Here is a 17,189-nt window from a genome sequence, read left to right on the forward strand (position 1 = left end):
AACCATTGCAAGGGCCACTCTTCTTGCCCCATTCCTGATTACCTAGGAGATGAGATTTTTAAAACAAGTTTCACTGTAGTATGAGCTGTGCTCAGTTGAGGTTTCTTGGCCAAAATGGCAAGAATTAAATAGTGAAGATAGAAGAAGACTTTTTAAGTGTATTTATTTATTTTGAGAGAGAGAGAAAGAGAAAGAAAGAGCAAGTGGGGAAGGGGCAGAGAGAGAGGGAGAGAATCCAATGCAGGCTCTCTGTGCTATCAGCATGGAGCCCCACATGGGACTTGATCTCTTGAAACTGTGAGATCATGACCTGAGCCGAAATCAAGACTCAGATGCTTAACCAACTGAGCCATCCAGGTGCTGCAGTGAAGACAGAAAAGTTTTAAATTAGATTCTGATGTTATTTGTGTGTGTATGTGGTAGATGTGTATGCATGTGTGTTGAGATATATGGAAATGGTGCACAGATACATCAATTTGTGAATTAGAAACCATGAGAAAAGCAATCATTGAATGGTTATAATACCTTTCTTGCAGGGAGCTGAGTATCTTACATAAATTTGTTTATCTTCAAAAGCTGAAACTATTTTGTGTAATGAACTCTCATCCCCTGAATGTCTAGATTTAGCCTCCCCATGGTCCCTTTGCACAAGCAGAGGGAAGACATTACCACATAGCCTCTTGTTTCTGGCTGATGGGTAGTTTAGTAGAATTCCATGTTAAAGCAGCAAGAGCTTGTCTGTTAAATCCAGTTAGTTTTGTTTTGTCATTTAGATTTCATACATTATTCTGGCTTGCCAGCCATCTTGAAAATTGGGTAGAAGAATGACACTGATTGTTCCTTGTTGCTAGCAAGCCTCTGAGAGGTAGCGACCATACTGTAGCCACAATGAACTTCTCTCAGTTTCTGAGCATCTAAGTTATTTCCTGACTCTGGGCCTTTGTAGGACTGTTCCATCCTGGGAAGTCCCCAGTGTGTTTTTTCTGCTTTCTTTTCTTGGTTAACTTCTCAGGTTTCAATTTAAATATCCCTTCTCCAGAAAAGACTTCCCTGACTCTCTATACTCTTCCCACACTGTCTATACACCAAGTTCTTCCTTTCTTGTGCTTTCTTAGAGCACCCTACTCTTCCATCATTTGTGACTCTGTATGTGCCTATTTGGTTGTGTATTGCTGTCTCCTACCACACTGTAAAGGCAGGGACAGTTTTTCTGTCTGGCTCCCACTGCTTCCCCAGCATTTGGCAGAGTGCCAGGTATATATATATATACATGTATATACGTATATATATATATATATATATAAGAATGCTCATAGTTGCTGAATGAATAAGAGTTCTGCTAACGGGAGGTTAGTAATACCTAGGAAGTTTCATTTTAGAGATGGAAATACCTTAGAGGTCATGTGAACCAAATCCTTGCAGACATCAGATCCATTTTAATCCATAGCACTTTGGTTATTTTCATTCTCTTCTACAAGCACGCCACAGCTTATATATTCTTCTGGAATTGGGATTTGGTTTGTTTCCAATTTCTTGCTATAATAAACAATGCAGCTATCAGTATTTCCATATATGTTGCTTTGTGCACCTTTGCCTAGAAATGGAACTTGTAGGTAATAGGATATGCAAATCCTTATCTTTACAGGATAACACCACCTATTTTCCAGAGGAGCTGTTCCAGTCATGGCTCGCAGTAGCTGGGCCTGAGCGTTCCTGTTGCTCCACTTTCTTGGCAAAGTTTGATTTGAACAGATTTCTTAACATTTGCTAATCTTGTGGGTGCAAAATGGCAGTTTGAATTTTCATGAGTCCAATCTGCTTAGGCCAGGGGTTGCAAACCTGGTCGTACATGGCTGCGTGAGGCCTGCGGTCTGGATGCCGTCCACGGGTGTGTTTTGTTTGACCAAAGGGTATTTTTTGAACCAAAAAACGGAATTAGTTGCCAATATTTGAATATCGGAAGATTTCACTGAAGAATCCTGACTTCTGTCATTCCCTTGGGGGAGAAAAATGGGAAGATATCCCTCCACAGGGCCCATATTCACACATGATGACAACTGGCAGTAGTTGAGAATCTGTTGCCTCTGCTTGTCGTGCCGGCGATGTGCTTTGCAATTGGCCACGGTCCTACAGCCAACCTATATCTTGTGGTTATCTTTGCTTTCTGGCCCCTGTAGTGTTTTAAATTGTCTGCCCTTTTCTGAGCCTTCGTAGAACAGAGAAAGGACTTAGAAGTGGGGTGGTGATGGATGGGTACCAGTCCACTCAGGTTTCACCAGGAATTGCCCTGCATGATAGCACTGGACATATGGCTCCAGATAAAGACTAGAACACTTGCTGAGTTTAGGGCCATGTCTTCCCTAAAGCCTCTTTTGGCTCCTCTCCCTGTGCCGTGTGCTGCCCCCTTCTCTAACCCCTTCCTCGGACGTGATCTTCCCTGACTGAACTTCCCAAGACCCTTTGTCTATACTCCTCTCAAGACACCTGTTTATTTTCACTATGTATTATGGTTATTTGTGTACTTTCCCCCTTTCCTCTCTTTCATTGAAAGCCCCGTAAGATTTAAGACCATGTATTCACATGTCTGTCTTTTTAATGATTTTTTATTTGTTTACTTTTGGTCCTTCATGGTACTTTGACATGGTGGCTTGTACAGGCAAGTTTTCTTTGTTTATTTCAACACACGCTTACTAAGTGCTCCATGCCAGACATTGTGCTGGGCACTAGGACCAGGAGATGCCAACGCTGCTTTGAAGATCTGACAGGATCCTGCGGGAAAGTGCCACACTTCATCCCTCCCTCCCTCCCTCCCTTCCTTCCTCCAAACAACAAATTAAGTTGAATGCTTACTATGGGCCAGACACTGCACTAAGTATTGGGAAGAAACGCAGACAAGATCCTTGCCTTATGGAGCTTACAGGCTGGTGAGGGCACAGATGTTCACTTGCCTGTAACTCAAGAAGCTGGCCTAGCCTGGGAGTCAAGCAGGAGACCAGGGAAGAACGCAAGCTGATTTGAATGAGGAATAGAGGCTAACCAGATGAGTTTCTAGGGGTGACAGCCTCTCTACAAGAACGTGTCTGCCTCAAAGGGCCTCTTTCACCTATCTCCAGAAGAGGAGAAAAGGAAGCACAGGAAGATGCACCTGGTGCAGAGCCCCAACTCCTACTCCATGGACAAGAAGTGTCCAGGATGCTACAAAATCACTGCCATCTTTAGCCAGGCACAGACACTAGTTTTGTGTGCTGGCTGCTCCATTCTTCTTGGCCAGCCTACAGGAGGAAAAGCCAGGCTTACAGAAGGATGCTCCTTCAGACGGAAGCAGTGCTAAAAGCACCACTAAAATCAAGATGAGTGGGAAACTATCCCAATAAACACATTTTGAAATTAAAGAGAGAGAGAGAGAAGCTAACCAGATGAAGTGGGAGATGGAAAGGAATATTTGTTCCATGTCCATGCAGAAGAGTTAGCTTGTATGGGTTAGTTATGGTGAGCAGGAGGCTCTCAGACCAGGGAGCAGAGTCAGTGTGGCTGGAATCTGGAGTGTTGGGCACAGAAGAGTGGGAGATGAAGCTAGAGATGTAGGTAAGGGCCAGACCCCAAATAGCAATGAGTACGATCGAGTGTGTAGGTGCTAACATAAAGGTGCATACACCTGAGATACTCAGTTGTTGATGGAATTAATGCACAAGTATGTGAATATGTAGATGACTATTCTAGAAACTTACCATCTCATAGAGGAGATGGGATGTTGGACAGACAGGTTGCTGTCATTGTTTAATCAGGAGGGGGCAGAATGGATGTTGAACATTTCAGAGACCTAGAAATTCTGCATTAGCTACAATGAGAAGAATCCTGTGAGCCTGGAGATTTATTAAAGATGGATGGCTCCTTGCCCTCACACCTGACTAGAAAAGGAATGGCCTTCCCCAGGTTTCCATAGACCCTGAAAAGAGGAGGATTGTTGCCTGCGGAGGATTAGCTGAAATAGGTCCATAATGAGCCAGCCTTAAGTCATTGACAGCACTTGGCATTTAACCGTAAGGAGCAGGTCTTATTTCCTAAGCTCTTGCCTTGCTAGTGTTACCTCAAGGCTTCTCAGGCGAACAATCCTAATAAGTAGATTTTTTTTTCTCCTTCTACTGCGTTGAGGCTGCCTGAAAGCTTCCTGCCCCTGAGTTGATATTCTAGGCCATGCTGGTGGCAGAACTTTCTCAGGCACACAATTGAAATCTAAAGCATCCTTGGGGAAAGCTCCTCTTTGACCCAATGCTACTCTTTAGACTGGAGGAAGGTTTTTTCTCATGGGGTTTATTATAATTGATTCCTTTAAATCACAGCAAAGTGTAAGACCCTGCCAGCCTGTGGCTGGTTTGTGTGTTTGTTTGTTCTGTTGTTGTTAATTTATCAAGTATTAAGAAAAGGAGCTTCCTGTTGCCCTGGGCTTAGTACCACCCACCTCTGTCCTTTTGCTCATTCCATACTTTTGCTGGGAATGTCCTCCCTCCTTCCAAGGGCTGTGTCTTCCATAAAGCCTTCCCCAGTAATGCCAGACCACGTGCTGCATCTCCTCCTGACCTGCTCACAACTCCTACCAATTACTCTGTACCTATTGGTATTTGATTATATTATTTATTCATGCACTTTCTTATATGTGTGTGCCTTGAGTCTTCAACAAGGTTACAACTTGGCAGTAGGCCAATAAGTATTTGCTGCATGTATTAATGGCATATAAAACTCAAGGACCATGACTGCGTTAGGTCCTTCTTTGCTCCCCCTACTATACTGAGTCAGTTGTTGGGATCATAAGAAATATTCAGTAAATATTTTTGAAGCAAATTAAATAACAGAGGTTAGACTGGAAGGTAATGCATCGCAGTGATTAAGAGCATAGACTACCGTATTGCGTAGCTCTAAGTTATCACCTAAGGACTTGGATGAATTCAGCAATTTCTTCAAGCCTCAATTTCCCTGCATGTAAAATGGGGATTGTAGCAGTGTCTACCTAAAACGGTATCACTGGTGGGGTGCCTGGGTGGCGCAGTCGGTTAAGCGTCTGGCTCTCGATTTTGGCTCAGGTCATGATCTCATGGTTTGTGGGATCGAGCCCTGCATTGGGCTCTGTGCTGATAGTGAGGAGCCTGCTTGGGATTCTCTCACTCCCTCTCTTTCTGCCTCTCCCCAGCTCATGCCCTCTCTCTCTCTCTAAATAAATAAATTTTTTAAAAAACACTAAAAAGAGAGATATCATTGGAAATTGAATACAATAATGCATACACACAAGACTAACCCAAAGCTAAATGAGTCTCGGAGTGGGCTGAGAACAATTTAACTGCACAGGAATGTTGAGGGTTGGAGCTTTGAGACTGAAAAGGGAAACAAAGAATTGGACTCTTTGTTGGAGCTTAGAATCTATTTCAAAATGCAAGGGTTCCAGGGAACATTCCAAGTTGAGTGACCCCCTAAAATAGTGTAGGCACACCAGAAAGTAAAACCAAGCATAATGCAGCAGACTGATCATTCCCAAATCACACCCCCATACCATGCCAAGGCAGTTATTTCCTTCTCATTCCTCTTCCATCCTCAGAGAGAAAAGTTTGATGGTATATTCATTTATAAGTGTGGTGGTCCCTGTTCAGCTGCACTTGAACCCTTGCTGATCTCCTTTTCTGTGGAGGAGAGCCTTCGCCTCAGGCTGCAATCCTTTGATAGGCCATTGTATAGTTTAGCCAGAATACAGTGTCACTGTTCTGCTACTGATTTTTATGACTATCTTTTATTTAAGTTAAGTAATGCTGGATTTTCCACTAACAGTAATATAAAATTTCCTTTCACATTTACTTTTAGGGAAAAAAAAGAAAGAGATAATTAAAAATTAAATAAATACTAGTCTAGGAGGTCCATGCTTAAATAAAATAACATGAAGGAGCTCCAGACCAGTTCTGCTCTTCAAGAGTTATGCAACCTTGGAAATGCATGTCATTTGCCCTAGCCTCCCATTTTCTAGTCTATAAAGTGAATGGATTGGACAAGAGATCATCGCTGTGGTTCTCCTTGCTTGTATGTTCAAGCATGTGGGGGAGGGGTCCTTGATGGTGGAGGGCTGACTTGGTTTGGAAGAATTTGCTGTGCAGGGAGGTGGGGAATGGTAAGGCTGAACAGATGCACCGTGCCAGGGACATGCAGGGGGTATTTATTCTCTGGCTATATTTATTCATGTGCACCAGCCCCAATTTGTCATCTTATTTTAGGACTCAAAATGTTCGTTTCAGACACCCAAACTTGAAATTGGCAAGTAAAATTATAACAACATGTGGCCAATTGAACTTCCTTATTTCCCCAGATTTCCTTTCCTTGTGACCTTGGAAAAAATGTTTTCGCCCCTCTTAAAGAAATGGCGCTAGGTGGGTCCTATTCTCTAGTTTCTAGTATGCCGATAGCTATCGCTTACCAAGCTTTTAGCATGTACCAGGCACTCTGCAAAACACGTTAAGCATTTCATATTGCTAATCTTGCAACAATTTGAAGAGGGAGATACTGCTATTATCTCGTTTTACAATGAGGAAACTGGGGTCCAGAGAGTTTAAGTGACTTGCTCAATGTCACATAACTCATAAGAGACAGAAATGGGATTCAAATACGGGTCTGTTGGGCTCCAAAGCCCATGCTCTGAAACCATTATGTTATACATTGTTAGCATTTTCTGTATCAGATTTTTTTTTTAATCTTAAAATGAAAATCTATGAGTTAAGGATCTAAAATTGAAGGTTTGTTTTTTTAAAGAAACCTAAATGTATTCAAGAAATGTTAACAGAATGGAATACTATCAGGTTATTAAAATCACAAGTGTGTGGACCATACTAATGTAGGAAAGTGTTCACGTGAAATACCACTTAGGAAAAACCAGTGCAAAGGGGAATGTATATATACTGATCACAGTGCTGTAAAAGCTATCTTAATAAATACTGTCAAGGACTACACAGAATTTGAAAGATGTGGATAGCTCAGAGAGCTATCTTTGTCTTTTAGGCTCTTTTTTTCTTCAACTTTACTTAACTCTTAAATATATAAATTTATGTAGAGGAATGAGAAAGTTTTTTTCTTTTTAAGGGTGTAAACCAGGAATAATTTTTAAAGGAGCCTAGCTGCAGCTAGGGCCCTGGACTTGCACATTATTGGTCCACATGAAGTATCTAGTGAGCAGGCCATTACTGCTTGGGACCAGACTGAATTAAAAATCTCTCCTGAACTCCTAGTCCTTTATTGTCCTTAATCTACTTTATTGGATCAGAATTTGGAGAGAAGCTTCCTCTTACCAGAACTTTGTAAATGGTTTGGGTGACCCGCATCAAGAAGAATGTAAATCTGCACATGCATTGAATACTCCACCAAGGATTTCAGTGGACCCGTGAGCCCCTGGGCATATGTGAAACAGCTGCTAAAAAAACTCTTCTGAAGTCCCAGCTTGGATGGCTGGAATAAAGTTGAGGTGAACCTGACAGAGTCTGGTTTCACGGCAAGAAAGCAGAAATGTTCGTCCTGGTGGTCTCTTCCATTGGTGTGGTGTCTTTCACGACTGTTTCATGGTCATGACCACCTTCCAGGCTGGACAGAGCAAATGATGCTGTGGTTTTAAGAACACAGGTTTGGGACATGGTTGCCAGGATTAAAACACCAATCTTGTTATTTATTATCTATGTAAAACCGGACACACGACTTAATTTTGTGAACCTCTGTCTCTTCTATAAAGTGGAGATGATGCTAATGACTAGAAGGAGGAGGGCGTTGACAGCACTTTGTAGTTGTGAACATTCGGGAATATGTGTCACATAAGTTCTTAGCACAGTGCCTGGCACAGAGGAAACCCTAAGTAAACAACGTGGTTAAGAAAACATAACTAGTGGGGCATCTGAGTGGCTCAGTCAGTTAAGTGTCCAACTCTTGATTTCAGCTCAGGTCATGGTCTCATGGTTCATGAGTTCGAGACCCACATTGGGCTCTGCACAGATCATGTGGAGCCTGCTTGGGACTCTGTCTCTTCTCTCTCTGCCCCTCCCCCACTTGCTCTCTGTCTCTTTCTCAAAATGAATAAAAATAAACTTAAAGAAAAAAGATAATACAACTAGTAATGAGCATGGTTGAGCCTCTATCCCAGATAATTCTTCCAGTTCACCTCTCCTTATGACTTTTTTTTTATACATTTTAATGCATTCATGCATTTTCTATCTACTATATGTAATGATGTAGCTATATATAACTATATATTATTTCCTTTTTTCCCCTTTCACATAAACTAAGTACCTTTGCAGAGAAATAAGTGAAATGGCTCAAGAAGTATTCCCGTCAGTAAATCTTATTTCACCCATTAAAGGTTTGTTCTTAAGACACACTTGTAAAATTTTGTCATTTACATCAAAGCCTTCACCGACTAAAGCTTGCTAGTAATTTATGTGAAATTGCCAATGGTTAATTAAGCAAGCTACCCCCTTGCTCTCTCCGAGGGCCTCTTTCCCTGACAATGTCCCCCAGGGGCCCTGCAGTGTGGCTTCCTCACCCCTGTGTCTCAGATCTCAGCTCAAAAGCTACTTCCTCTTCTTCCCTAATCCCTGCCCTGGCCCCTTGTCCACCTCAGCTAAACAGCAGTTTCTCTGTTGTAAATTCTCCTTTTTTGTACTTACTTCCATCTTTGATTAAACTGAGTGATTATTTGACTCATAATCTGTTTTTTCCACCAGACTGCAATGAACAGGAAAGTGGGACCCATATACTGTGCACTCACTCTTGTGCCTAAGTTTTGGTTGAATAAACAGTTTTGTTTTGGGCACTGACCTTGTCCCCTGCCCTAGGATAACAGATGCTGTATCTTCCATTCTTACAGCAACCTTTAGGGAGGGAGCATTTTATTCATCTTACAACCCAAGAAAGCAGAGGGTTAGAGGGTATAAGTAACTTGCTTCAGATTACAGGGGAGGTAAATGGCTGAGGCCTCACCTCCTTCTGTGATTTCTGGAGGTCCAGGGACCCTCAGGCAATGAAAGGCAGGAGTCTGCAAACCTCCAGAGGGCTGGAAGCAGGATTCAGAGTCCTCCAACACTCCAGAGAATGGCCGTCTGCAGCTCATCAATTAGAAGGGCGTCATCAAAAACCAAGTCCCCCTGACTAATGAGGTGCCCCAAATTAAGATGTCACTTATAATCTCTTTCCTCATATGCTATCTCGATCAAAATCCCAAGGTAAAGGAATCATCTTCATTTTTCGAAGGGAAGTCTAAACCTTTGAAAGTTAAAAAAAAACAAAAACAAAACAAAACTTGTCATCAGAGAGAGAGAGTTAAAACAGGTTTTGGTATTAATTTCTTAATGATTTTTGAAATATGCAGATCTTGTTGGAGCAGATGTGCCACAAATGGATGGTATCCAATGTCCTGTTAAAATCTGGGATGCCTCAGAGACTATAAAAATAAAATTCTAAACACAACTTCATTCTGGCAAAGGCTGGATAACCATTCTGGATTGGACCAAAATATCTAATTGGCTTGGGCACAGAGGATCAATGGCATTCTCCGGTTGGTGAACTTCTTCTGTGGAGACTAAATGGAATCATGCGATTGTAATTAGTCGTAATTATAGCAATAGTTTCTTCTGTGTTTTATCTTTGCTGAGGCACTTGCCTGTGATGGCTTTGGAATAACTTGTTCCTGAGCCTGGGAGGAACTCTGAAAAGGAAGTTTTCCATTCAACTCTCCCAAACCCTACTTATGTTTTAGGACAAAAATGAATTGCTTTTACAGTTACTCATCTGAAAGCCTTTTTTATTTCTTCTTCCTTAAACTGAAGCACCAGGTTGGGGAAGCACCAAGGCCAGCTACCAGATGCAAACCAACTTCATCACTGAGGGACACAATGCCTGGGAGGGAAAAACCAGTAATGACAAATGACACTGGATAGAGGTTCATTCCCTCAGGAAGGACAGGAATAAGAAGCTGCTGCATACACACCCCAGGCTCTTTGCACAACCTCTCTTTTGCTCTTTTCCAGCTGTGAAGGGTTGAGGTAAATTACTCTGAGGATGTCTGGAGGACACCCCTATGGGATGCTGGTTTTACTCTTTCATCTCCATCCGATTGCTGACTTCCATACTTTTCTTCCACTCAGTAAGAGAATTCTTTGGTGAAAATATTCATCACATCATTCCTCTTGTGAGCCCCATTCTTTAAAGAAATGTACAATAATATGAATCAGACCCATGTATGGAAAATTCTAGAAACTTCTAGCTCTGGGGCAAAAGGACGCTATTTGCCTGATTCTAGGCCCTATCGAGGTCTGGAAATGCAGCAGACAGGGTCAGAGTGCATTTATAGCTTATCTTGGAGCCCTCTAGAAAGAAGATCTGCTTTGTGAGATTATTATTCCTCAGAAGTAATAAGAATAATGAGTTACAATTATATGGTCATTACTGTGTGCCAGCCAATCACCAGATCTTTGTTGCATGCACACTAAGTGGCCAACACTGTTTGAGCCACTGCAAATAAAGCAAGAACGTTACATACCCAGCCTTACCCTTGTGCTTATATTGCATTGGGAAGCTGCATGTTTGAAGCCCCATATTTGAAGTTCTTTGTCTTGGAAAAGGAATTAAATTCACTCAGTCCTTCTGGGAATCAGAGTTAGGGAGAGGGAGTGGAAATTACAGGGAGGTGCCTAGGGTTAGGCTGGTGCTTCTCAAATGTGGTCCTGGACCAGCAGCAACAGCAGCAGCAGCTGAGAACTTGTCCTAGGTGCTGTTCTCAGGTTCTACCACACACCTACTGAGGCAGAAACTCTGGGGGTGGGGCCCACAAGCTCTGCTTCACCAACCCACCACTGATTCTGATGTTCACTAGAATTTCAGAGCCATTGGATCGGACGTAAGGAAGAATGCTCTTCCCAGCTGAGTTTTCCAGCAGCACGCTGAGCTGTCTCACTGCTGGTGGGAAAGAGTTCCCCATCACTGGGTGTATGCAAACAAGATAACTTGAGGAAGAAACGGAGGGTTTGGACTTCAGCATTCTCCCAAACTTATTTAACAATGAAATAATTTTGTAATGGTGAGGTTCTCACAGGACACCAATGGGAGCTTGTAAAATATAAGGCATTAAGTAGATCTCACAAAAGGCTCCTGAAGGTAAAAATTGCCATATAAATAAATGAAATAATTTGTCAATGAACTGCCAAAAGTTGTTTTTTATACTTTATAGTGTACAAACATGTTAGGCCAGTAAGATAATTTTATTAAAATTTTTTAATGTTTATTTTTGGGAGGTGGGAGGGTGCAGAGAGGAGAATAGAAAATCCAAAGCAGGCTCTGTGCTGACAGCAGAGAGTCCGCTGGTGGGTCTCAAACTCACAAACTGAGAGATCATGACCTGAGCCAAAGTCAGACGCTCAACCAACTGACACACCCAGATGTCCCTTAGTAATGTATTAATGTGAATGTTGCTAACACAGACATTTCACCCTCCCAAATACCTTGTACTTATCAAAAATGGGAAAATCATATGCACTGCTGTCCCTTCCAATCCTGGAGAATGTGCACTAGAAGAAACTGGAAGGTAGCCAAAATTATATTGAAATCTCTTATCCTTTTCCATGACTTTCCCAATTCCCCATCACTTCTCTCTTCTTGTCCTGGCTCCACGTTCGTCTCCAAACCCCATAAGACCCAGTGTCTTCATTTCCTTCCCCCCCACCCCAGCTTTCCTGGTCTTTCCCTCTGTTCATGCTCCCGCGAGGCCCATGTTCATGCCTTCCTAGCTCATCAGTCCTGATCATTCCTGTACTGGTCCCTCCAAGTACAGTGCTTCTGTCTGCTGATGAATCTGTGTGGAGGGGATAGCATTTGTTAATGAGTTATTGGTTCATCTCTTGGAGAATCTGTTTGATTTTTAACTGTAGCCTTCTAGAGCAATGCCTGCTAGGGGGAGAGTTTTAGAAAGTCGGCCTGGAAGCGGGGCGGGGTGGGGCATGACATGGAGAGAATTTCTCAGGTCGACCCCCAGAATAATTTCCTGCCTCAAAACTATCTAGTGTCTTGTTAAAAGCACATTCCTTCCTCTCACCTGGGTACACTGAATCGCATCTCTGCAAATGCGGCCTGCATCTGCCTTTTTGACAGTGTCCCAGAGGAATTGTGTGCTCACTCGTGTTTGGAAACCGCGGGTGCCCGGTCTCCCCCACAGCTCCTATGGAATCATCCTTCTAAGCTCAATCACGTCCAAGCTTGACCTATCTAGCATTTTTCCAAGAGATTCTTCTCTGGAGTTCTGACTGCCTCAGGAGCTGACATTGAAGGTGAATTATAACCAGTGACTTGGCCTGAATTTGATGTGGGCCACGGGAGAGGCGGGATGTGCTTGCTATACTCCTGTTACCCCAGCAAAGTCTCAGTCAGCTACCTCCTTGGGGTTATACATCTTGTTGCTTTTCCCCACGTGGGCCTGGGGATAGGGGGGATGCTAGGGTGAACACAGGGATACAGGGACACTTTATTCTGCTTTTCCCATAACTACTCTATGTGAATAGATAGGTGTTTATGGTCACTTATTCTCCCCCCTGATATTTTGGCCTCATTTAGACTGAAGACTAATACGATCAAGAGGCAGCCCTCTGGGTTCCTTGCAATAATCTAAAAATAAACAAAGCCCAAAGGATCCATTCCTTCTTCCCATTAATTTGAAGGAAGGCAGATGGTGCCCAATAACCTGGTTTGAATTGCCAGGAAAGCTCGTCATCTTTTTGCTAAGCACTTGCCGTTAAATTTTAACGGATGGTGTCAGGCGCTGCCGCATGAGCTCCCGAGAAAGGTTACTCTGCGCCCCTGAGGCACGAAGGTAAGAGAAGGAGTGAGTCTGTCTCCACACAACCTCCCTGAGGAGGGTGTTTTGAGGGATGAGAATGACTGCGGAGGACTCTGAACTGTTGAGACTGAGGGGAAGTATGGCGGATGGGGACAAACTGGCAAGAAAGAAGCATTTTCTAAGAAACTTGAGGACCTCCAAGTCGTACGCTCGAGGGCTCACCTACGTCTCCCTTGTCACTCCTTTCCTTATGTGCTTCATCAAGTCCATAAATGTGGGCTGCATGGGTGATGCAAACCCTTGATTGAGAGGGGTAGGACAGGAGGAAAGGGCTCCCACCAAGGCTGCAAAGATAGGGGCGCCTGGGGGGGCTCAGTCAGTTAAGCATCAGACTTTGGGGCAGGTCGGTGAGTTTGAGCCCCACATGTGCTCTCTGCCAACAGGGCAGAGCCTGCTTCAGATTTCTGTCTCCCTCTCTCTCTGCCCCTCCCCTCCCCTGCACACTCATGTCTGTGCATGCCTCGCCCTCAAAAATAAACATAAAAAAAAAAAAAAGGACTGCAAAGATGAAAGAAAGAGTCCTAGGCTGGACACTTGGGTTGTGGTGCTGACTCCAATATGATTGTCACTGAGAAAAGTCACACCAATCACCAGGTGAAGGAAGGTGGGACCCACATTGCTTAAGGGACCTGCCTCCTTCGTCTGAAACTAGAACTCAAGACTCCAAACCTTCTAGTGCTGTTTCCACAGACACCAATAAACCTGCTGCTTCCTTGCATGCTCAGTGAATGGTTTGTCGATTTTTCTAACTCAAAATGGTTAATTCTGTTGATTTTTTAAAATGTCAGAATTAAATGGCTGGACTGAAAGATCGATAAGATCAGATCCTTTTCAACTCTGAAATTCTATTGTGTGTTCCATTCCATTTGTAAAGGGCCAAGTATGTTTTGTTTTGTTTTGTTAGTACTGGAAACGTTAGGGTCCCCAAACCAGCCTAACTCAGTTATGAGTATGGGAAAAGCCTGAAGGGTCGATTTCCCTAGAGAAGAATCAATTGTGGCCTGGTTATTTCTGGTCCAGGAATCAGACATCTCGCTCTAATGCTGGGCTTGAGTAAATTTCACCTGCCTCCTATCTATTCCTTTTATGCCCTTCATTATTCTTTTTTTTTAGAAAAACCCCTCTCCCTCATCTCATGTCACGCAGTTATGGTTGCGCTGATCCTGCACCACCAGCCCCCACTTCCCAGGGGCAGATAATGTTTGGCCAGTTGGAGTATTCTACACCCAGAGGCCACAGTATTTGGTTCAAGAATGAGAATTTAAATCAACACAGCTTAATGAGACTCATCCTTGGGATTTTTGCCAAAACAATGGGAATGAGTCTTCCTCTTTCCACAGGAATCACTAAGTTACATGAATGTAAGCTTGAAGTTTCAGGTGGCCATCAGTTCTTGTAAGGAACCTGGACCTGAGAATGAAGCGAACATGGAGGAAAACAGAACTGAAAAGTGGACAGAGATGAATTCCTGGTGACACCAGTTGACCACCAGGATCAAGTCATACCTGAAGGTAGAATTACCCCTGAAGTCTTCAGTTCTATGAGCCAATGAATTCTCTCCTTTCACTAAAGTTTGTTTTAATTGTATTTTTGTCATTTGCAATGAAAAATGTCCCAACTAACACAGACACCTTAGTACTCAGGGCTATGTGCAGGAAGGGGAGCAAAAGAACATTCATAATACAATGAGCAAATACAGTGAGCAACAGGGTTTGGATAATCCAGCCAGCAGCAGAGAGCAGGCTTTTACAATGCTATGGTGTTAGAGCTAAAATCCAACTGACCAGTTTATGCCTCATCTATTATGGTCATAGAGGCATCATGGCATGCTGTGTGTTGGCAAATGGAGTCCTCAATTCCAAAAAGCTTAAGAAGGCAGATTCCTGGGATTTCCCCAGATCCACTGATTCAGAATCTAGGAAGAGAGGCCTGGGATCTGCCTTCTTAAAAGATTCCCAGGGTACACATTGAGGTTTGAAATCCACTGTCATAGCAATGAGAGATCAGACTTTGACATTAGAAAGCCTGGATTTGAATGTGGCCTCTACAACTTATTACCTGTCTGATGCTGGGCTAGTGACTTAGCCTCCTTTCAGCCTCTGTTTTCCTATCAGTAAAATGGGAATAATAATATCTCATAGAGTGGTGAGGATAAGTGAGGTAACGTGTGCATATAAAGCATTTATTTAATGCAGTGTTTTTCTATAAAAAGTATCTAGGTATTCTTATTACTAAAATCTACAACTATAATAGAAGGGAGCATGCCTAAGAAGTCTCAGAAGGACAGATACACATTGTGTTTGAGCGATGGTGCTCCCCAGAGTACAGGACATAACACGCATCGTGGTTAAGACTGGAGGTTCCTGAGTCAGAGTGCCTGAATCAAATTACGGTTCTGCCACTTACTAGCTGTGTGTTCTCCTACTCCACTACTTTGTGCCTCAGTTTTCTCATCTGCAAAACGGGATTAAGAGTGGTGCTTCACTCACAGCATTTTGGTAATGATTAAATAAGATAATGAACGCAAAGGACAGAAATAACATTTACTAGTTTTATCATGACCATTTCCCCCTTTTCCGATTACAGTAATGCTTTTCCCTTATGCTTCACCCACATCACCTTATTCCTCTGGTACCCTTTCCCACTGGCTCATGCTTTTGGTACTGAAGAAATTAGATTCAGAACTCCTAGCTCTTGACTTGAGCTGAAACCCCCCAAAGAAGGCTCTGGCTGGGAGGTGGCAGAGGTACTGCTTTGTGCTACGGGGGGCCTGGCTCCTGTACTGACAACCTACATGTTAGGAGAAATGTCTGGAACTCCAAACTGACATTTGTGAAGTGTCAAAGCCCTGGGCACTTCCTCTCTGATCAAGCCCTAGGAAAGCTTAGGGCCCGATGTATTCATTACACAAATGAAGAACAAGCTGCCTTCTTTGACCTGGAAGTCATTCAGATGGATGTAACACTCGAGTCCCACCTGCAAGTTCTATGTAGGTATTGAGCATTCAAAGATATGCTCACCACAACTTTTCACTGGGAAAAAAAAAAAATCTAGCAAGCCATATAATGAAAAAATAACTTCAGGAACAAGATGACTGTTTGGCTGTGCAGTATGAGTGTTTGGAAGAGCTGGAAGAGACATCTAAACCTGAAATCCAAGCTGGGCCTCATCTTCCTCACCTGTTAAATGAGATGATCTTGAATATCTCTTTTAACCTTGGTTATTTAAGATTCTTATTTTCCACATTCTGTGATGTTATTCCGAGTTGCTTCTCTTAGGAAGTCTCTCCATCCCTCTAAATTTCCACCAGGATGGGTGACATCTGCAGTTGAAACCAGGCCATGTTGTGGAACAGTTGGCAAATGTAAGTTATTCTCTTCTCACTAGAATGGGTGCAGGGTTGCATATTAATTTACAATTACTCATAAAGTAGACAGCAAAGGCCTCTCTTTTGTCAACACTTGGACATACAAATTAGGTAATATTGAATAGGCAATGAATATTTCATTTCCACCTTGCCTCCTGGTGCCAATCACCTTAAATGAGACTAGATTAACATCAGAAGTGACTCATACTTGGTTAGGTGTCCAAGTCTGGCCCCCAAGACTTGCTGCATTTTGGCCTCAGTTTGTGAGCCAAATTCTCTCACTGACTATGCAAGGGCAGAAGCAGAATCACATAAGCCCCCTTCCAGTTTAGGCTGGGTATGAACTTCAGTGTTCCAAAGTAGCCTTTGGTTCTGACAGCATGGCAGAAAAGACTCATAGAAAGGCTGAATGAAAAAATAGAATTTTATAAAATTTTGACATGAAAGGCAGGAAAAAAAAAATCCTCCGGTGCAAGGAATGAAGAGAGAAATCAAAGCCAGGACTGTAATGGAGGGCTGGCACTGCAGCAAAATTTCTGACCCAGATAGAGGCCATAATAGCTGAAGGTTGGGGACCTGATGGTTGCTCGATTTATAGGAGATGTGGCCTCAAGCCCTTGCCAGGCAGGAAAACCAGAACTGAGCATAAGGCTGTGAGCCTTGACATGTGACACTGCCCATAAAGTGGCAACTATAAAAACCCCACATTTGAGTCTGAGAAAGAAGCAAGAAAGGTTGCCACCTGTCAAAACCCCTGATGTAAAGAAGAAAATTAAGTTATGTCCAGGGCATAAGAATCCCAAGTCTGTGCCACATATGGGTAGGGTATCCAAATGTGTACTACTGCTAAGTGAGCACAAGCTGTTCAGGTCAACTGAACCCTTAGGATAAAATGGAAGCAATTGTAAAACTGTTGGGACACAAACA

At 42.9% G+C, this 17,189-nt stretch overlaps 1 pseudogene; it reads left to right on the forward strand.

Annotated features, from left to right (window-relative positions):
• Window positions 1–3,331, forward strand: part of LOC144245406 (small ribosomal subunit protein eS27 pseudogene) — a 28,222-nt pseudogene extending 24,891 nt beyond the window's left edge.
• The last annotated feature ends 13,858 nt before the right edge of the window (window positions 3,332–17,189 follow it).

Source organism: Crocuta crocuta, unplaced genomic scaffold (genome assembly GCF_008692635.1).
Source record: "Crocuta crocuta isolate KB4526 unplaced genomic scaffold, BGI_CrCroc_1.0 scaffold343, whole genome shotgun sequence".
Lineage (NCBI taxonomy): Eukaryota > Metazoa > Chordata > Mammalia > Carnivora > Hyaenidae > Crocuta > Crocuta crocuta.